Source organism: Cyanistes caeruleus, chromosome 1 (assembly GCF_971803275.1).
Source record: "Cyanistes caeruleus chromosome 1, bCyaCae1.hap1.1, whole genome shotgun sequence".
Classification (NCBI taxonomy): domain Eukaryota; kingdom Metazoa; phylum Chordata; class Aves; order Passeriformes; family Paridae; genus Cyanistes; species Cyanistes caeruleus.
In genome coordinates, this window is record NC_141701.1 from 48,654,098 (window position 1) to 48,676,424 (window position 22,327).

General features: G+C 37.3%; 1 long non-coding RNA gene across 6 annotated transcripts; it reads left to right on the plus strand.

Moving 5' to 3' along the window:
* Window positions 1-8,736: 8,736 nt before the first annotated feature.
* Window positions 8,737-21,373, plus strand: LOC111924016 (uncharacterized). Of its 6 annotated transcripts, XR_002861404.2 has the most exons (7): window positions 8,753-8,822; window positions 12,646-12,721; window positions 15,383-15,609; window positions 18,739-18,797; window positions 19,390-19,418; window positions 20,001-20,033; window positions 20,143-20,748. It is a non-coding gene; the product is annotated as an uncharacterized LOC111924016 (long non-coding RNA). The 6 variants fall into 6 exon arrangements; XR_002861405.2 differs by lacking the exon at window positions 19,390-19,418 and having other exon boundaries at window positions 20,143-21,373; XR_002861406.2 differs by lacking the exon at window positions 15,383-15,609.
* The last annotated feature ends 954 nt before the right edge of the window (window positions 21,374-22,327 follow it).

Here is a 22,327-nt window from a genome sequence, read left to right on the forward strand (position 1 = left end):
GCAATTTGGTTTACAAGCCTGAGTATCTTTCCAGTCAGTGCAGAAAGAGGGCTCTAGTGCTGTAAAAAGCCTAGATTAATTTTTCCTGTCCTGTCAGACTCTTTACTCCTTGAATTGTGCTGTCTCATCTGGCATTTGTCATAGTTACAAAGCTTTTTTTTTTTCCTGAGGAATAAATAAAAGACTTCTGTCTCACCTCTTAGAGGACCAGAAGTCTTCTTTTAAACTATTTATGTCCTTTTCTTACTCTGCAGTCTGCTGAGCAACATATAAATTTTAAACAACATTTCACAAATACCTCACAACCTTTCAAAATTATCTTGTAAAAGCCTGACATTCTTTAGCTGTTGACTTTACAAATGCTTTTGTTTAATCAATGTTCTTTAGGTTGGTGGCAAATCTACTAGTTAAAGGGTCTCGTTCCAAGAATAGATAATAAAGCTTCTTGCTACTATTTACATCTTCACTTCCCAAAGGATTTTCAAAGAAAAAGGATTGAGTATTACATTAGCATAAGCATGTCCTGTCTTTATTCAGCCTACAAGATGTTCTGTTGTTCTGCATGATAATTTATCTTTCCAGAAAAGAACAACATGGTAGTCATGGCAGATGTTAGTGGTATGATATTCAGCACTGGGAAAATTTGCAGTTTTACCATATACATGACAAAAATTCATGTATATGGCAAAAAAGACTGTTTGTCTTTTTGAAAGTTTAAATAAACAACAATAATCGCAGTAATAAATATTTAAAGTAACTTTTGAAAGTGTGAGGCTGCATATGGGAGGAAATAAGAAAATATAAAGGAAAAGCCAACACCAATTGAGAATGTCAATTTTATTTTACTAGAACTTCCACATAGGAATTTTTGCAATGCTTTTAGAGGCATTTATAGTAGGGAAATCTGCCAGATTTTGGATTTTGATCCAGAAAATGTTGGAACTCATTGGTATGATCTGTTTCTTTTGGAGAGTATCCATCTTCTGTTTTTCCTTCTGCAAGCTGTTTACTTTTTTGCCATCTCAGAGCTCCATTCATCTACTACATCTTAGACAATGAGTAGGCAAAGTTGTCTTTTCAGAACTACTTTTTGGGAAGGCAACAGGCTACTGTTACAATGTTCATTCGTTGAAGGATGGGACTGACCAAGCCGTGTTTCTCAGCTGCTCCAGGCTGCAAAAATCAGGACAATTTCCCTCTGCCCACAGCGTTACACATCCCTCCATCCTTTAGTTCCTTCCTGTCTCCAAAACTGAAGCGGGACACTGATGCTTGCCAAGTTATTACTCTTGTACAAAAGTGAACAGTGGCCAATTGCACATGCAGCCTTAGCAAACAAAACTGTACTGCCAGGTTCGTTTTTTAAATTGTGATATACAGCATTCTCTTTCAACATCAGGCTGGAAGGAGCTGAGTGCATAATTATTTCCACTTTTGGCAACCCAAGTAGAGGTTGCTAAGTCTGCATTAGGGGATGAAATAAGAGCTCTTTAGTGCGACCTTAAGGAGTCAGACAACGGTCGTGGTAAAGGTAAAAATTAGGCTGAAAATTGTCTCTTTATTTTGGTGGGGCTTTTTATCATAGAAAAAAAAAGGGAGAAAAAGAGTAGACATTGTCAGAGCAGTTGACTGTTCTGTTTAAAAACCACATCTAATAACAATATAGCTCTGGACAGTGGACCTGCTTGCATATTCCTCTATGATGACCGAGGATATTTTCCTAGGACAATTTCAATGCTGGTTTTCTTTCTATCATTTTTCCTGAATGATAATCAGAGGTAAATTATTATTGTCTTTAAAAATAATAATTAACTATTCCTTTAGTAGTGCTTTCAGAAGCCAATTTATGCTCAGTGTTGTGTATTTTACAATGTTGAAAATTAAAGCTTTTTTTTATCAAGCCTAGAAGGTGTTACCAGTTCTTCTTGACTTCTGAACTAATTCTTATCAAATAATGATAATGTAATTTAATCCTGTGTTTATTATTAATTTCCATTAATTCATTTGCCTTTCGAGCTTCTGATTTAACAGTGTCTTACTATTTTTGCACACTGTGTATTTTTTAATGGCTAAATATTGATGTACATAGTTTCATCTTTGTACATGTGTTATTATACCTAGCAATGGTACTGTGATATTCTTTTTCTTCATTTCAACTGGGAGAATTTGTACACTGAAATCTTTCTGGGTAGAATATGGCAAATTTGAAGAACCTGAATCCACTAATGTTTCATTTACAATTCAGAGATTCTTCAGAACAGTATGGAAGCCCAAGACTGCAGGGAAAACTGCATCTACTTCTCAATGCTCCTGTTTCCTTGTTTGTAAAAATTTTTGCAAAATCTTTCAGTGAGACTGAGGAATTGTCAGTATGTTGGACTAAATGAAGGCTGTGGTACTTGTGTGCACTGGTTTTTGTACCAGATTTTGCAAGCCTGAGGCAGCTGAGCTAGACAGGCAGTTTTACAGGTAAAAGGAATTTTTCAGTGTTAGTATGCCACTTAACCTATGCCTGGAATTTGGAAGAATTTCCAGACTGTCAAGTGAAAGTTTGCTGCGAAATAACACCACAACAGTTTTCATTAATACATCCACCTCACAGTAACATCTGGCAGTATCTGCATGTGCTTTGGACAGAGGAACATTTCAGCTGTATATATGCTACAGCTCACTCCTGGAGTCCTGCAATGTCAGAATATCAACCGTGTTTTAAAGTAAAAAATACATATGATTTACATAGTTAAAAGCTGTTCTGTGTGCAAGCCAGTGAACAGCCTGAAGATGAGGAAGGACTTTTCTGGTTACTGAAATGAGATGAAATCTCATCACTCTGCTCACAGGTGCATCCCAAGTCATAGGTATGGAGAAGCCAAAATGATCCTTTCCCAGCTGAAGTACAAGATTTGGAAGGAGTAAGTGGGGTTTGGTTTGTGGATTTGAGTGGGGTTTTTAAATTGTTTTGTGTGAGGCTTCTTACTGTTTTTCTTTCTTTTTTTTTTTTTTTTTTTTAATGGGTACTGGCTGAAAGAATTGTAAATGCCTTTATGAATTAATGTTTTAGGTTTGGCCTTTTATATTACTATTGCAAAAGGAAAGTTTCCAAGTGAGTAAGTAAATCATTAATGAAATTGAATAAGATGTTGTGTGATGAATTGGTAAAATAGCTCCACTGATTAATTTATTCTTGGCTTTAGCATTAACATCAGCCAACACAGTAAATACCTGCTGAGCTAAAGATTAGAATAATATCAGTCTATAGTGCAAAAAGCAATAGCCAGCTACACAACTTATATATATATTTATACAACGTAGAATTGGATGTTATGAATAAGTAAATGTCTTCATTTGACACTGGTGATACACTGGCATAATACATGAGGTTTTTTATTACAATGAGAAAAACTAACAGATACTCTGAAGAAATTATGTACTGGAAGGGGTGACATTTGAACGAAATAGCACTAGTCTGTGAACAAAAACATGATTACTCAATTAAGAATGAAATCAAGAAGACTCCTGCTCTACTTGATTACAGGTTAGAAGACACTTTGTTATACAAATGATTTCAAGTCTAGGACATTGGTAAAGATAATTACATAGGATGGTAGTTCCTATGTAGAAATCCTTAATGAAATTGAATCCTGAATAAGGTTACTGATTTCTAACCAGAATTTGATTTCAATTGAATGCATTTCATTCACCAGGTTGACACCAGAGGCAGAGATAAAGGGTCAAAAACTGCTTTTTGAAGGATTGCAAAAGAAAGTCTTACATAGCGGCAGAGCTCTCTCACTTGATAACACACAAAGCTGTCACAGAGCTTGTTATGATCTTTTCATTTAATGAAAAATAATATTGCCCAGATCAACAAAGACATATTCTTTGGTTCATGTTTTGCTTTGCACTGTCTCTTGCTATTAGCAAGATAATAATTCATAGCAAATTCACAGTCATAGAATTTTGTGTTAACACTGACCTCCTCTCCCTCCTTAATATTTACCTCCTGAAATATTTACTGACTGCAATAGTATCTCCTCTCAGCCTTCATTTTTTTAGGTGAAAAAAGTTAAGCGCTTACATTCTCTTGCACAAGATAGGTTTTTAATGTCCCTTTCTATCTTCACAGCCTCTCCATACACCTGTTGCAGAAGGAGAAAATTTTTCTAGGATGTTAATAAGGCCTATCATAAATGAGGTTTTAAAAAAAAATTACACTAAAACATTATTTTTCTCTCTTACTCTGGAAAACACTTTACTTCCCACCTTAAGATTGCAAATTTTTGGGTTTTTTCTGAGCGCCAGAGCAGGGCTCAGAGTTAATCTATCATCCACAAATCTGTTTGTATCTTTTTATTCTTCCACTTTTACTTCCAGTGGATGACTTCCCAACTTGTAGCAAAACCTTCCAGTTTGCAAGTGCAAATACCTGTACCTCAACTAGACATTAGGAAACGATTAAAGGAAATTGAGGTTTCTGTGATTCATGGCTGTGAACACTTTTCTCAGCTTTTTTCTAACTTTGTCAATGTCCAGTCCCTTACGGAATCTTCTTCCTCAATGCAGTTTCCAGCTATCAAAATCAGATTCACCATCTGCCAAGCTAGGGAACTGGAAAGTGACCTCTCAAGGACAACATGCAGAAACTCTCCAGGGTCATCCAATTACCCCACTGGAGTTCCCAGATGGCTTTCTGTGGGGTACACATTCCTGGTAACACCAGGAAGAGGGCAAATTTGAGTGCACACTGTTCCTACCACCGTCCTTCAGAAGTGACCAAGAAGTAACTGGGAGAGACTTTTTTGTGTTTGCCATGGAAGGTGGAGTTTGGAGGTGATGTTGGCACTGTGAGCAGCTACTTTCCTTTCAAACACCAACAGAGAAGCTCTCAGTACATTGCTGATGTGCAATTGTAATTGCCTGCACGTCATATTACGTGTATGTAACCTGGGAATGTCTGAAGTTCTTGATTTTCCATACTTCATGCCTCAGACTCCAGAATCAGATAACCTATCTCCTGCTTAAACCTTCCTGAAATTCAAACCTTTCTCTGAAACTGAGCAGAAACCTAATGAGTCTTGATACAGTTATCAAACAGAGATCAACTGGACCAAAATAAAAGATACTGTGATTTTCTTCCAAGCAAAGCTGATTATTAAATCTACAAATTGTCCTCAGACACTCAAGCACAAGGAAATCGTCCATGTTTCTTATCAATTCAAACGGAATTAAGCAACACCACAGGTATTTTCAGTTTTATATTATGAACATTTTTCAAACAATCGCCATTATTATTTATAACATGTCTGCATTTTGTCATCTCCTAGTGTCACTTGCCCCATTTTATATTTCTGCACTCTAACACCTGTGCTGCACATTAGGGTGAGAAGAGTATTCACTGTGGATCATTCTTTCAATTCCAAATAATCCTGCTGATATGCGTGACCCTGTCTTGAATCATTTGGTACAGTCCTTTGAAATAGCTCACACAAGTATGTGTGTGTAAAGAGGAAGAGAAAAAAAGGGAAGTCAAGGAAAAGGAGGAAGAAGAGAGCAGATCTAAAGATCAAGACACATCTGACAACCTTTTGTGAGCATTACAGAAAAATGAATGTGCACTGGACTAACCACACATGGCCAGTGAATACTGTAAGGTCTTGCAAGATGTTGTAGTAACAGCTTTGGATCAACTGCAATATAATTATCTAAATGCAAAATGGTATTTTGATTTTCAACATATTTTTCTGTGGCTGCTGTTCATGCCACTTAACATGAATTTCACCTTATTTTGCAACTTTTGAAAGTGTTGGGTGTCCTTAGAAGTCTGAAATAATGAAAAAGCCAGTAATCATATGGCTTTTAAAATAACAGTATATTGAGAAAGAGGTAAAGGAAAATAACTCTCTTTCTTCCCTGAGGACACTAGGCACAGATGAGGTGTGCCACAGGTGTCAGTTTAGCTCCTGTGCTTATATCCATTGACTGCTGCTTGGGAAAGACCTATATGCATGTAGCATTGATACAGAGCAAGTCACCGCCTGCTTATTGGCACAGAGGAAGGAAGAACATGAGCAAAGTTTGCAATCACTATGGAAACTGACTCTCTGGTTGCTGTGTTGGCACATCTGTCAGGGACAGCAGCTGTTCTAGAGGATTCTTTCCAGCACAGCTTTTCCTGAGACTTGTATCTGGGACTGGGCCCAGGACTGCAGGTTTCAACAAGAATCCAAAAGTCTGCACAAGCACAATTTTATTCTTCACTTTGACCTTGTAGGGCAACTCTGTTTTCAGTGTTTAGAAAACTTGCAGAGTGAAACACCGGGAGAGGTGACATGCAGATCCTTTCCACCGTGTGCTTCACAGCCTAGGTATTGAATCAAATGAAGAGAGAGTCCAGCTAGGAGGTAATGGAGAGCTTGGTTCTCCTTCAGCCTGATGTGTGGCCCCTTAAAAACCTATGACTTCTTAATTTGAAGTTTGGGCACAAATTATTTTTATAGCATGTTTTTTTTTTTCTTATGTGTGGCTACTCTTTTTATTATCACATCAAAGTACTTTCTGTCATCAGCCTCAGCAGAATCATTCTGCATGAAAGAGCAGGACAGGGTGTCTGGGGATGGCACCAACCTAAGGAATCCAGCCACCAGCAAAGGCATGGATAGTCTTAGGGCTGACTCATGAAGGCAGATTGGAATTTTCATAAACCAGAGCCTCTTGTTAAGATAATATTTGTCTTTAGATAGGCAAGTCAATCTGAAGCTAGTTTTGTTACATTTGGAATATGTTACCTTTGGTAAATTAGTGTTTAGAACACTGCACAGACATGTTGAAAGGAAGATACATTCTCAGGTGAAATTTTCCAGTGCCAGTGACACCCATGAGGCTGCTGAAATACATGGTGAATTTTTGTGAAATCCTGTGTTAGATAGCTCAATCTTTTTGTTCTGGGAGCCCTTTCAAAATCTAGCTATGATTTTTGATTCCCATGATAATGGACCATGAGATTTTTTACATCATAGAAATTCCTCACAGTTTGTAGCACTTTTTTTTAAAAAAACAAACTCTTAAAATATTCTCGGGCATTAAGGTATTCCTGCAGAAAATGCAGCAATTGCTCATGAAAGAATGGAAGACTAGAACAAAATTTGAATTTAAGCTAGTGCATAACAGCCCTTTTCAGATGTCTTGATTGATGCTGTTAAAATGTAATGTAATTAATGGGTGAAAACAAGAGGAAAGAAGAGTGAAACAACCAGCTGATTCGTCACAGACCTCTACAAAATTCTTAGTAATTTTCATTTCAAGAACTGGTACAACACTACAATCTCAATCTTTATCTGTTATGAACATGCATTTTCTTTCCTCAAGGGAATATATGCCTAGGGATCTAAAACAAGGTGACACTCCCAGTAAAGCAGATTACTGAATTTTCTGATCCTAGTGTACTTTTTTAATTGTACACTGAATTAATATTTTAATATCTGGCTGGAAACCACCTTTTAAATCTTGGCTTTTATGATTTATATTACACCAGAATCCCTAGTCTGCTATTAAAAAAAAGTTACTTGTTACATTTTTTTATATATAATGGACTTAAGAGAGTAGATACTATTGATTTTTCAGCCAAGAGTCTATGTAATTAATGATGCATCTATATCCATATATATACAAACAGTAGCCTTCTCATATTTAATCCTTGAAAGCTACTAGGGTAGCACATTTTGCAGTGGTTATAAAGAATTTAGACAGGAAGATCATTGAATAGTTATTTGATAGCCAAATCTTTTTAAATACTTCATCACTTTTATTAAAGTTCTGAATTCAAGTGGAAAAACAATTTCTTTGGCTTTAATAATCACTGGAAAGGAAAAACAGAGGGGAAAAAGATATTTTTTGCCTGACAGAATACTACATTTGTGGTGGAAGAAAGAAAAAACGAAGAAGTTGTGTTGTCTTTGGCCCAATGCTTTAACTGCAAATCGATTTGTAGAATAAAATAAGTCCTTTCTGATGGTCTTTTGCCATTGCTGTGGGGGGCTATTCAGATGACATACTTCATGAAGAAAGACTGCACCTGCTAAATGTCTGAAAAGAGTTTTTATCCATGTTCACTATTGTAGGGGTTGCCCTGATTAAGTTGAATCATGAGGTCAGCAAGACCTTCCTGTTTAAATTCTGTTTCTCTGTAGTTCTGGACCAGCACTTTGATTCCAAACAGATGCATGGAGACACTCAACAAACAGGGTGCTGGGCTGGAGCACAGGCACACAAAGGTAGTTCTGATGAGTTTATTTAGCAGTGGAATGAGATCAAGATCTGAAGTGCTGCAGGGCATGGTCATGCTTCACTCTCAGGAACAAGTACTGCCAAAGAAGGTTCAAAGAGCCATGTTTACAACTGTGGAACAAGCTCCCTGTTGATTTCAATATCTGACATTACACAGATATGCAAACTCAATATAATTTGTTCCATCTGTCCCTCCTCATTACTATCTGTAGCAGCAGCACAAGTATTCCCTTCTCCCAACATGTTACAGTTCTACTGTGTGACTGCAGTGAGGACCAAGCAGGAACAGAGAAGGAGCAATTAAAAACCAAGTTATCTTGAACTTTCTGACTTACCATAATACACTGGAGTAGTGATGGACTGTGTAATTTTTTCCTGCTGTGAGTTGCTTCAGGTGAAAGCAGTTGAAAGACAGAAAGAGTAGTTTTTCTTCCCAAAGCTATAAAAACAAGTGAATGTTACAGGTATAGCTTCAGCTTGGGAGATCCTGGAATCCCTGTGTCTTCTGGACAGTGTCATGCTCTTCTGTATGCTGGCAGGTACAGCTGACTTTTTATTATTCTGCAAAGATATTATTATATTGTTGTGCAGGCTTTTTACAGAAAGTTAAATTAGCCACTGCAGTTAGTTCTCTGTAAACACCCACTGCTGGAGATCCAAAGCTCCATAAAATTGTGCTGTATTCTTTCTGATACCAGCATTTTCTGGAAGTGTTGCTCACAGGAATGAAAATGTCCCAAAACACAGAAGTACATTTATTCAGAAAGACTGGAAGTAATTTGGTTGCAGAATTTCAGAGATGTTGGAGGAATCAGGCTGCCCAGAAGGAATTGACTTAACATATTTTTTAGACTTATGGGAAAAGAGGAAATTAGCTATCAACCAATTGAATTACCATGTTATACCATCCTCTTTCCTTCATTCAGTTTACCTTCAGGACTACTCAGAACTGCAACAATATTAATTTTCTGTTAAGTTTGATTACAGACTAAAACCTGTCATTATACACTAAAAGATTCTTTCCTTTGGACTGTTCGAGCTACTTTATAACCATGGCAAGTCTTACCAGCACATTATCATCTGTCATTTATCACATATCCATAACTCTCGACTTGATGCATTTCAGATTTTACATTTCATTTTGATTCCATGCATTGACACTTCCCAAAAAATCACTCGGTCCTGGTCCCTTTTTATGAGGTCCTTCATTATACACGTTATGTACCAGACTTTACCTAGTGCTTTTACTAAAATGTAAACAGCAGGTTTCCCTCTCTGTATTAAACAGACTCATGCTCCCTCGTTTCTTGTTGGTAAAAGTGTTCCTGTCAGGGAGGTCTTTATTCTCAATTTCTTCCTCTTTTTTTTTCTCTTCAAGTATATTATCTCTCTATGCTGGGTATTTTGGTGTACTGACTTCTAGTGGATAATGAACTGTGATTTTCTCCCTGGTGACAGTTGTATAAACCTTCCCTTCCATGGCATCTGCCAGTTAGAAAACGCTAATGGATTTTGTATTTTTTTTCTCAGTAGCACTTAGACTGTAAAGTACCAGCAAAGACATTAACTTTCAGATCCAGAAAGAAATGAAAACACTATAAAGACACTGTGCCAAATTTGGTGTCAGCGATTCAACAGGGTTGTTTAAAAGTTGCAGGAGATGTAGATAAAAACTGTAAGAATAAACAAAGGGCTGAAAACCATGCTTTATAGAGGATGGTGTGAGGTGCTCAATTTACATACACAAGGAAGAAAGTTGGAGGTATACACTGAACTTAGGCCCACCAGGAACAATTAATTCAGATTATTTGACCTGTGAATCAGAAGACATTCAAATTACCCAATTTCCTCAAATGAAGGCCAAAGCCTTTTCCTAGCCAAGGTAGATAATTCAGTCTTCAAAAGGTGTGTGAATAGTCAAATTTCTGAGTGATGTGTCTGCAGTGGGAAGGAAGGTGAGTGGTTCCATTGACAGGTCTGAAGGAGGGGATGCCATTCCAGAGGGACATGGACAGACCAGGGGAGGGGTCCAGGAGAACCTCATGAAGTTCAACGTCCAAGTGCAGGGTGTTGTGCCTGGATTGGGACTATCCTAGATATGAGTTCAGACTGGGAGATGAACTCACTGAGAGCAGCCCTGTGGAGAAGGGCTTTTTAGGGGTTCTTGAGGATAAAAACCTGGACATGAATCAACAGTGAATGTTTGCAGCTCAGAAGACCAATCATGTCCTAGGCTGCATCAGAAGCAGCGTGGCCAGCAGCTTGAGGGAGGGGATTCTGCCTCTCTGTTTTGCTCTGGTGAGGCCCCACCTGGAGTGCTGCAGCAGGTCTGGGGTCTTCAGCACAAGAATGAATGGACCTATTGGAGTGAGTCTAGATGAGGGCCACAGAAACGACCAGAGGGCTGGAGCACCTCTCCTACAAAGACAGGCTGAGAGTTGGAGTTTTTCAGCCTGGAAAAGAGAAGGTTCTGGGGGAGATCTCATTTCAGTACCTTAAGGGGGCTTATGAAAAGGAGGGAGAAGGATTTTTTATATGGGCAGATAGTGACAGGGCAAGGGGAAATGGTTTTAAACTAAAAGAGGACAGGCTCAGATTAGATGTTAGGAAGAAATTCTTTACTCAGGGGTGATGAGGCACTGGAACAGGTTGCCCAGAGAAGTGGGCAGGATGTCCCATCCCAGTAAGTGTTCAAGGACAGGTTGGATGGGGTTCTGAGAAACCTGATCTAATGAGTGGCACCTGTATCCCTGGCAGGGGATCTTGATATATATGATCTTTGAGTCCCTTCCAACTCAAAGCACCCTATGATTTTATGATTATATGATTCTGTGAAATGAAAATTTCCCAGATAAATTAAACCAAGATGATTCAAATGGATTAGATGTATCTTCTAGTGCACCAGAAAGCCAAGAAATTGAATGAATTAACCTTAAGCTCCATCACCATGGCAAGGAGGCATGCCAGCCACCGATGCCTCAGAAGGAGATGAAAAAACAAACAAAAAAACCAGAAGGAAGTTTTTTTCCTGACCCTCTGTAAAGAGTTAATTGAAAACCATACACTCTGATTAACATAATTACATTAAAACTTAAGCATTATAAGACTATTGAGATAATAGAAGGGATACTGAAGTCAGATCACAAAAAAGAAATGGAATGAAGAGACAGAAATGGGATGAGATTTCATCGTTCATAAAGAAGAGGATGAAATTTGGATTTATTGACAGTTAGAAAGAACAACTATGCAGACAGGCTGTCCTGAAGCTGAAAATGTCTCTGTGAGGTTGCATAAGTGCATTTTTGAAAATACAGACTGTAAAGCACAAATCTATTTTTTGATAAACCTTTCCACTTTATCATAGAATTGAATTTTTTTGATTTCTACTGCTGGACACCGAACTTTGCAATAACAATAATGAAAATATTGCTAAATGTCTTTTGTCCAACATTTGCATCCTGTATCACAACCAGATTGATGAAGTATCTCAAATTTTTTAAGGCACAGAATATAACCAACTACTTTAACAACATCACAATCCCAATAAGGCTGATTTTCAAGTTCTCTGATCACATTTTTGGCTCTTCATTTTAATCTTCTCTTCACCTTTCTAGCTGTGATTTCCATATCTGTAAGTAGCAACCAGCTGTGGAAGCTGTATTTGTTCATGCTGGCATATGAAATATTTTATCAGCTACTGTCAGTCTGCCACATAAGGGTGAAATATGGATCATACAGTTATTAACGTAGGAAAAGATGAACTAGTTGTTTGTTAAGAATGATGGTGTTTGAGCATTTCAACAGTTTAATTGAAGATGTGATAAGTTCTTTATCAACAGAAATAGTGTGGGCAAGGTTCAATGAGTGTCTTCACAGAGCACTCTTGTTCCCCTTGCACTGTGGAGGAGAAGATAGCAGTGGAGCTTTCCAGCTTTATAATTTGTGAGACAAAGCCTTCAGGACCTTGTACTGACTGCTCTGTGCAGATGGCAGCCCTGTGCTGATGGCATAGAAGAACAAATCTCTCTCTCTGTGATAGGCAAAGGAGGCTGAGGTCCTCTACTAGATGAAGGGCAGTCCCTCTCCTCTTCTGCTTTCTTGTAGACACTTTTGTAGCATTTGTATCTGTGGGTCTGCCAAATTCTCTACAAATGGGTGATACCTGGACCTGTATAAGTGAAACACAAATTTATTTTTGGTGTTTTTTTATGAAGTGATTTGTAATCACTGTGAGCACTGCAAAGGAAGAACAAAATAAGGAATTATCAAGAAATGAAGAGGAAAGAAGGAGACAGGCTACCTAGTGTTTCACAGAATGTTTGTTGATGTGATGAATACAAATGAAAACTATTTGCTTTACAGCAAATTGTGCTCCAAGTGCAACCTGTCTACTTTGTTTGCCTGTCACTGCAGCTGTAGCTGTTTGCCAAGCTAACTGGTAAGTAGGATAATTTTGAAATATTTTACTTCGATAACAATCTAGTTTGTGCAAGGGGGACAATGAGCTGACATGTTAAAAAATGTTGTGATGAGATACTAATTTCCAGTGGACAACTGGGACTTAAAATCCTGAAGATACATGCTTCAGAAACCTAGAAATTTGGACACTCTTTTTCTGCCTCCTTCAAGACATAGAATATGTCTATTCTCATATTTCTCATATTTTTCTAACAACAGTTACAAACAAAAAGCAAGTCTTCCAAAACAAGTCTTTTTTGACTTGTGCTCTCGATTTTATATATTCCTTTCCTCCTCAAGAACAGAGAGCATGAGATTCCCTGTCTCACATTGGTTTTATTTTCAGGATCTTCTGCTCCCAAAGACTTGTGCAAGCAGGAGACCACAGGCACTCATGTTCTTCATTCAGGAAGCTCCACTTATTTCTCATTTGTTTGGCTGAATCAATAAGCAGTAATTGCTGGGATTTTTGTAGATCCAAGGCCTCAACTTGCCCTCACTTAGAAGGTTTACTTTAAAGAGTTTTAGTAAAATTCCTAAAATTTTATCTGCTTCATTCTACAGAGTAAAGAGATACAAAGAAGGGGGACTAAGAAATAATAAAAAAAACCTGTCAATAAAATTCTGCTTTTGAAATGAATATGTATACACAAGTTGCTTTACTCTCAGTGTAAGGGGACATAAAGGTTTCATCTACTTCCTTTTCATTGTCAAAATGAAGCCATGAAGGTCTGGTGCAACTAAGAGCTGGGCTTTCCAAGTATGCGAATTCAGTCAGTTTGGAAAACGTGTGATTGTAAAACAGCAGAGAGAGACGTGTCTGGATCATTGTTACAAAGTTGAATATTTCATATTTTGATTTATTTAAACTTAATGAACCCCAGAAAGCACTTCTAGTGTTTACTTTTTCCTCATTTGACTCTGATTAACCTTTCTCATGATTCAGATGTCTGACAAATGTGTAGGGCTGCAGGGCTAAGTGCTTTTTCCATGATTGACTTTAATTAAGCTTTCTCTAGGCTTGAAGCCCTTGTAAACTCAGAGAACTTTATTTTAATTGCCTTCTGCCAGATTTACTTATGCTAGACAAATATTATAAATCAAATACAACACTATTAGAAGTATGATGAACTGACTTGCAAAGCAATAATCTGCCATGGTGAAATGCATTACACTCATCAAAAGCGCTGTGATGGGAGAAAAAAAATGACTGATTTCATGGAGGTAACTTCTGGAGCATAAGCAGCTTTTCTTTTTCTGCAGTGTGGGTATGTGAAGACACCAAGTTTCAAAGTATTGTTATTCTTCTCCAGTTTTGATGGTATTACATCATATTCATTCATACCAGAAATTATCAAGTGGATCCTCCAAGAGTTTATTTCATGCTTTGGACTCATCAATAGGTCTCTGTTGCAGCTGGTGAAATGAGTCAGTTCAATCTTAATTAAGGGACTTTGTCACCTAAGTCATGGCATTTATGCTCCCTGACTCTGTCCTGAAAGGGTCATCAGGAGAACCAGAAAGACACCAATGCTTGTACAAGTAAATGCTGATTTTGTTTTTCAAATTAAGGCACACAAAAACACAGTTTGATGGCTGTTTGCAGGAATATATGAAATATTGTCCATAAATTTTAAGTTCAATGTAAGTTTTATCCAAACTAAGGTTTGTAATCTTTTTTTAGTACTCCCTGTAAAATGGTAGCATATTAAATTGGCTCATGGTTTGGAAACATCCTTTCTATTCAAACAAATGCAAGCCCTGTTTTCATTCTATGTTGCATTGTTATAAATTGAACTGTGAAAGAGTCATTGTGAATAGCACAAATATGTGCTGCACATTTTGGCAGCTTCTCCATTGTATATTATGTTCTGAAGGATCAACTGAGCTATATTTACTTAGCTACACTTCTCCTATACCATCTCCTTGTGTTTGATGGGAAAGGTGTGGCTCCCATACCTGAATTCCACCCAGAGAAAACCTTTTGCATTTGCTGTGGCTGAAATGTTTATCCTTAATAGAAGGAGTTCTGGGGAGCTTTTGCTTGAATGAAGCCTACCAAAACAGTCTTTGGGCTTAATTACAGTATAGCACTGGTCTTGGAATAAGGATCAACCTTTTCCTTCAGTAACCAACAACATGAAAACAGATATTAATAGAGGTTAACCATGATGTCTCAACTGTGATAGCTCTGTGTTTCCTTCCACTTTTTAAGCCTTTTTTAACACAATGTAGAATCTTCTAAATTATAAACAAAACTATTATGAATATGGCTTAGATCAAGTTAATTGCCAAAACTGAATCCTTACACATGAGCCCACAAACAGCGCAAGGAAATGTCTGAATATTTAATCACATTGCATCAATATGATTAAATATTATTAATTTAATCATATTATATTAATATGATTAACATATACATAAATGTGTGTGTGCAACCATACATTTATATATGCAACTATTTAGAACAACTACTTTATCTGAATACAGATCCTTCACAAAGCAGTAAACTGACTGCTCCATTAGCTGTATTTATCCAGCTAATATGTGTTGCTAAAGCTGTTGCAGCAAAAGGATCTCCATGGGGACCAGCTTTGGCTTAGAAAGAATAATTAAGTTTCTGTACCCTGTTGATACTCAGCTTCCAGGAGTGCTAATAAAAACACTGTACCAAGGTGGCAACTTTCAAATCCCAGCCCAGGACAACAGAACTCCTTAAGCCAATCAAAAGCAAGTGCCAGAGCCTGAGCAAAGCTGTGAAGTCTGGAGGATAACTGTTAGCTTTCCTACATCCTGCAAGGATGGTGGGTTAGCTCCTGAGTCTGACATATTGCTGGTCCTGTTGGAGGACTTCTGAGAATATTCAAGGTAAGCAAGGATTCATGTGGAGAGACGCACAGTGAGGAACTGGTGCACAAAATTGTTTGAAAATATTCCTAGTCCTCTAAATAGTATTGTTTTTTTTCAAAAAATGAAGATATAAACTATTTGATGTGCTGAGGCTTGTTTTATTCTTGTGAGTTTTTGTTTAGTCAGAGTCACAATTATTCATAGGAAAAAAAAATACAGCAATTTCCTAGTTTTAATTAATTCTATTTTACATCCTAACACTTTAACTTGCTCTTGATCAGCTTCTAAGTGATCTGTTTGACATGTCTATCTTTAATTCAGAGTAATTGTCAAATCAGTTTGCAATTTATCAGCAATGTGAAGAGTAACTCTAGCTAGAAAGAGCTATTTTTCTTTTTAGAGTGAAAGTAAGCTATTACAAAGGGCCTGGGAGATTTTAGAAAAATGGTACTGTCATCTGAAATTTCTGAGTGCAAGAACCCCTTCAGATTTCTAGGAAGAATTTTTAGTAATTTCTGCATTCAATAAACATGAAAATTGTCTGACTTGAATGAAAAATGTTCTCTAAACTCCATTGCTTTATTTAGACTTAGAGGAGGGCCCTGCAATCTATTACAAGCTATCCCGTGTGCTTGTTTTGTGGAGCTGTTTTCAGTACCATACTTTTACTGGGTGAGAGTGCTGACAAGTGGTATTGTTCTTAAACAATACTCAGAATTACAAACCAAACAGTAACATGTTTGCCTCAAAATTTCCTTTACATATATTTAAAAAAACTCTGCTTAGCTATTGTAACATCTGAAAAAAGAGCCCTTTCTTTCAGCTTTTTTGCTGTATATAAAATCCCAGGTATATAGAGTCATATCTGTTCTCTATTGACTCATTGTTACTTCTGTGTAATGCTTCTTCCAGCTTCCAGCAGTGAGGACCTTACACGGAAATGTCCTTTTCTAAAACTGATTAAACTACAATCTATGTGCATTTATGTTTCTTCTCCTTCTGTGAAATTAAACAAGAGTTGCAGCTGAGCCAAACATTTTAATGAATTGCAGGTGTACTAGAGAAAATAAGAAGGGCAGAACTAGGATAATTTTGCAATTTCGTGAGGTTGGCCAAAACAAGCATAAAAGTTTTTGTTCAGAAGAAGAAATGAAGGAAATACTTCCTATGAGTGTTTCATTTCAAAGTTTACACAATACAATGTTGTGAATTTTCACAGATTATTTTTTAAATTTGGAATTCACTAATTTCTAATGATTATTAATAATTTTTTTTTTTTTACAGCACAAAACATCACTGGCATAAAACGAAATACAGCAGATTTCTCTAAGTTATATCCTTCACATTTTAGTTGGGACGCTGAGTAGAAAATCAGTTACTCACACAGAGGCTCCCTGGTGGGCAGAGTCTGGTTATTTTCGGGGTCATGAGCACTGGTTATTACTTAAACCATATAACTCAAAAGTCTGCACAGAAAGGATGAGACTCTCTATGCTGGCATTTCCAAAGGCTGAGCAGAGCTGAGTAGGTAGGGCCTATGAGCAGTGTGCTCATGACCCATCTGGTAGGCACTCAGAATACAGGCAGGCAGAAATTCCCTGTGGCACTCACAGTTTGACTTAATATTTGACTTAATATTTGATATTTAGAGGTGATGGGGATTAGCACTATTCCCTCTGCTTCTGTGACCACCATGCTTGCGCCTTCAGTGCAGGCTACCTGTTCTCCTTTTCAATGTTGCCAGCACAATCCCTGTTTCATCCCTGCTGTAAAGTCACCTGTACCCTGGTACACCCCCCATCAATATGAAATATTGGGAATAAAGGCCCAACAGCATTGCTGTGAAAAAGAGCAGTGAAAATGGGTCCCCCCATGCCCCAAGGCCATGTGTTTGTCTTTCATCTGTGGTACTTGGGGCTAGATTGTTCCTTTCTTTCCAGAGGAAAAGCAAAAAGCAAACCCAAACAAACCCCAACCAATCAAACAAAGAAAAAAACCCCAAACAAACAAGACCAAAACCAAAACAAAACAAAACATAAAAAGGGAGAGAAGAAACAGTAAAATAGTGGAGGATCTAAGAAACCCTGCCAAAGGAGGACATGATGAGTACATTGTTTCCAATTAAGCACAAGGATTTTGGAATTTCTTCCTGAAAGCAGTGATTACTTGAAAAAAATGAGAAAATATGAACTTGTTTAAAGCATTTTCTTGTTCCTGGATTAGTGAGTTAAAATAATACTGGTTGTTGTTCTGATTTTGCTCATATGAAAGTTACCTCCATAAAGTAACTTGCCATATTGCTGCAGCTGGCTGCATAATGTCTGTTCCTGTGTTTGTCATTACCAAGCAAAGAGACCTGCCAAATTATTCAAAAGTGTATTGCAGTCCCAGCACCTCTTATTATTCTGTGCGCTCCTTGCTCCTGTTCCTTTCATGTTGTTCTGATACACAGGGATATAATGAAGAAGTTACATAACTAATTAAAGCAGATGTATTTTTAATAAAGACTTTGGATTTGATTTTTTGAGAACTAACAAATTCAATTCTCAAGTGTATCTCAACACTATTTTAAAAAGTGCTTGTTTTATTTGTTTTAGCTTTGGGGAATGCTGTTCCCATATGGATTTTTCCAAAGAAGGTCTAACCTTGGGTTACTTGCACTGAGCGTGGATAAGCCATGACTATTTAAGCATGCTGTCAGATCAGATACAAAGGTGTAACTAATGTAGCCATCAAAGGATCTCTAAAACTGACAGACTGCCACTGCAGGATTTTGTAATCTGTTTTATTCACAACATTATTAAGATGTAATTATAGCTTAATTTTTATCACAAAGTGTATAAATGAAAGCAGTCGCAATTCAGACATGGTGCTTTGATGGAGAGCTCACTGAAATCATTGAAAAGGCTCATGCTGGTTCCACTGATCATGGATGAATATCAAACACCACATGACATCCTACTGTGATTACTTGTTTTAATGAAAAATTTTGTGATTAATTTGTGAAAAATTTGTGGAGATTTATAATGTGTACAGGAAAGAAGGGTTAAGAAAACTAGGAAAAAATATTTGGTATATAAATCAGGGTTTTTCTAGTGTGGGAAGTGGAAGAAGGAAAGACTTGTAAATTTTCTTCTTTTTGAACAGAGATTCCAGGTGAACACCCTCCACTTTCAGATGACTTAATTTTTCAGGTTGGATGGCAGGTGATTTCTTTTACCAGTCTGTATTTCTTTACCAGATCTTGATTTCTTTTCTCCATCTTGTTCTTGTATGAGGTCAGAAGGAAATAATTGAGGAGAAAGGACAGGAAAACTGTATCTAGTTACATTTTGGGATCAGAATTCAAAACCAAAGAGAAAGCTCAATGCATTTTTTCTTGCATGGAAATATTTATAACAAAGATTTCTATAATCACTATTTACATGAAAAATCCTCATTATTAATAGCAGTAGAAGCAGTGGAATTTGAAGAAAAAATTTCCTCCCTAGTCACTTATTAGAAGATAAATCTTTACAAAATTCTGAAATTCAAATTCAAAGAACAGTAAATATGCTTAGTTTTGAGTTGCTTTCTGTTTCTTTTTTATGTATTCAAAATGTTCATCTGCATTGGAAAGCTTGGTCTCAAATAACTACTTTTTCATAATACACACTTTTTAGACAGCATACTTTCAGATTTTGCAAACTGAGCCCAGGATTAATTTACTTTCCCCTCTTTTAAACCCTCACATGTCACTCTGCATCCCTACCCCTGCTATGATCTGTTTGACTGGAGCATTGAATTTCTTGCTCACAGGGAAAGAAGCTGGAATGAGATTAGACTTGGTCAGTAGTGACTGGTAATGTATGGAGAAACACAAGCACTCCCTTTCTCAATGGGAACAACTTGTTGACATTGCTTGTATTGTTCCTTGCTTGTATTGAGCAAGGATTTCCACTTTTTGACCATGGAGCTAGCTGTCTTTTCTTTATCCTGTGGTTGTCTAAACTTGGAAATGCCAAGTGATGGAGTGATGATCAATGGGGATTGCTGTAGGCAATCTCCATGTACACACACACGTGAGTGTGTAGCTCCCATGCACCGACACAGAATAAAAACACCCTGAAGCTTCAGGTACTTTTTACTGGTGAAATAGCTGCAGGATGACCAAGATGAATCAAATTACTTGAAAGAACAAAAGTTCAGGGAAACAGGCACAGCAATAATCCCTGTGATTTACGAGCAGCTTGAAGGATTTACCACATTCTTGCATGGGTTCACAGGATAATTTTGCTTTGGTCACTGCCTTCTGACTCACCATGAGAACTAATTTACAAACTTGAGATATCTGAATCTTAAATTATTTTGTTTATTATTCATGATGAATAGAAAATCATTATACTAACATTCTCTTATTTTTATTTAAGGTTTAAGATTGACTGAAAATGAAAATTGTTAAGGTAAGTGGCCAAGTTGTCCAAAACTTGGCATATATTGTTTTCTTCTGTTTGCAATTACCAACATTGTCTTTCAGCCTTTTCTAATTTTAGCTTTGTTTTTTTATCCCAGCTCTTCAGATATGCAACAGCCTAATTTTCCAAACAAAGGAAAACTTCAAATTCTTGTAAAATTTGATGTCCTCTTCCCGGCTACAGCTGAAATTTCTCCATTATTGATGTTACTAAACATTGTTCTTTTCTTTTTCCCACCTACCTTTGCTTTCTGCTGTTCCTTGCACATTGGAAGGTGTGTTGATCAGCACCAGGACAGGAAATATGTGCAAGGAAATGGTAAAAAAAGACACTCAGATGTCTCTGAAATATTTTGGAAATTCTGTAGCAGGAACACATATGTCACCTTCTGCCATAAGTATAAATTGCTTCAGCTCATTTCCTAGTTGAAGTGTGAGTTGTATTAATAAGGAGCAGGTTTAAAATTCTCATTCTTTTTTTAAAGGTCAGTCAGCACATACAAGTAGCATACCAATAACAGGAGTTAATAATTTAGCTATCAGAAGATAAAAAACATTAACTCACTTGAAAGACAGGGACAGCATCACACTGACAATCGTTTTCCTTGGGAAAGCTATATTAAATTTTCATGTGGGTCCAGCTACCACAACCAAGAGGTTGAATGAAATGTGAACCTGCAATCATATAAAATACTTCCTGATAAGTTCATGTGTATCCTGTGATAATTTCATACATTTGTGGTAGATGAAAGGCACTCTGCACATCCTTCATTAAGGGATAGCAGCCTTTAGTTTACCAGCCTATACTGGAGAACTGACAGCAACTTCACAACTCAGTTTTCCTCCTGATAATTTATTTTTCCTGTGTTCAAAGAATGTCTTGATAACTCCTCCCCTCTGGTGCGACAGGATTGAGTAACACAGCCACTTTGTCAATGTTTGGACAAAAGTGACAAGACCTCTTAAATTGTACAGCTCTTGGAAAAGAAACTATGGATTGCTTATTTTCATTTTCTTTCCATTTCAGGAACTGGTCTGAAAGACTGAGAGTAAATATTTTTATTCATTAATAGTACACTGCCTGTTTGGCTTAGTCAAAGGTTTCTTTGGTTAGTATTTTTTAAATCAGTTTAGAAACCTTCTTTTCAGAAGGTGCTAAATACTGGTTGAAAAATAGATCAAGAAAGGTATTTGAAGCCATAGATGTCCAAAATGTAAAACAGAAATCCTGAAAGATAAAGGCTAGTTTTCTGGAGCTACCTCAAAATCTATGTGACAAACAGGAGAGTTGATTTTTTGCAATACAGAGCATCACATGGTTATCATTTACCTGCCTGCTGTCATCTGTTCCAGTAGTGAAACTTATTCCTTGGATGGGTCAGGCAGCAATACTGACATTGCTCCCTACAAAAATAGCATGTTTAAAACCCAGCTTTCATAGGAGTCCTGTCAGCTTCCTGCAATTTACATTCCCTGCCATCCTTGGCAATAATAAAGCCAATTCTCTTTTCAGGGGTAATAATAATAATGGTAATAACAAAGTAACAACTACAACAATAATAATAATTTTCTTTTCAATTCAAATCATGACATAAAACTTTCCAGAATAGTCACAAACCCTTCAAGAAGTGATGACTTTAGGGAACTTTATTTGGCATGGAAGTTGAGACTATGTTGAGAGGAAAATAGGATGGTAAGAAAATGAGAAAGCAATTGAAAACACTGCATGACAACCCAGACGTGTGCAAAATGCACCAGTGACTAATTACGGGTGTGAGCTTATACAGAGCAAGCAGAAACTGAAAGCTTTCCCTTTGGTGATTTGCTTGCATGTGTGACTGCAAGGACCTGGCTTCATGTATCCCCCTGTAGTGGTCACTTAGTCCTCGAAGGGCTGGGTCAAAATCCCCTTCCCATTCTGTCCTTGTGCCACTGCTTACCCATGAACACTGGCTTGTGCAATGGGTGCTGCACTGAACAGAGCTCCTCATATTTCCCCCCATAAAACCAACTGCTGATTCACCTTGAACTCTGCCCAGGGGATGAGTGGGATAACTTTAATATACTGTGCTTTTCCACACCAACAAGTATTATCTGCAGTGGGAAGAGTGATGTGCAAGAATGAAGTGGGAATGACTGTGTTTCCTGAAAACAAAAACCTGCTGTGAAGGAAGTGTTTAAAACGTGTAGAAGGGCACTGTCAAATTACCAAGACTCGCTACTGCATCTATTATAAAATTATAATAATACAGAGGGGACTTCTTTCTGCTAAGAAAATTACTT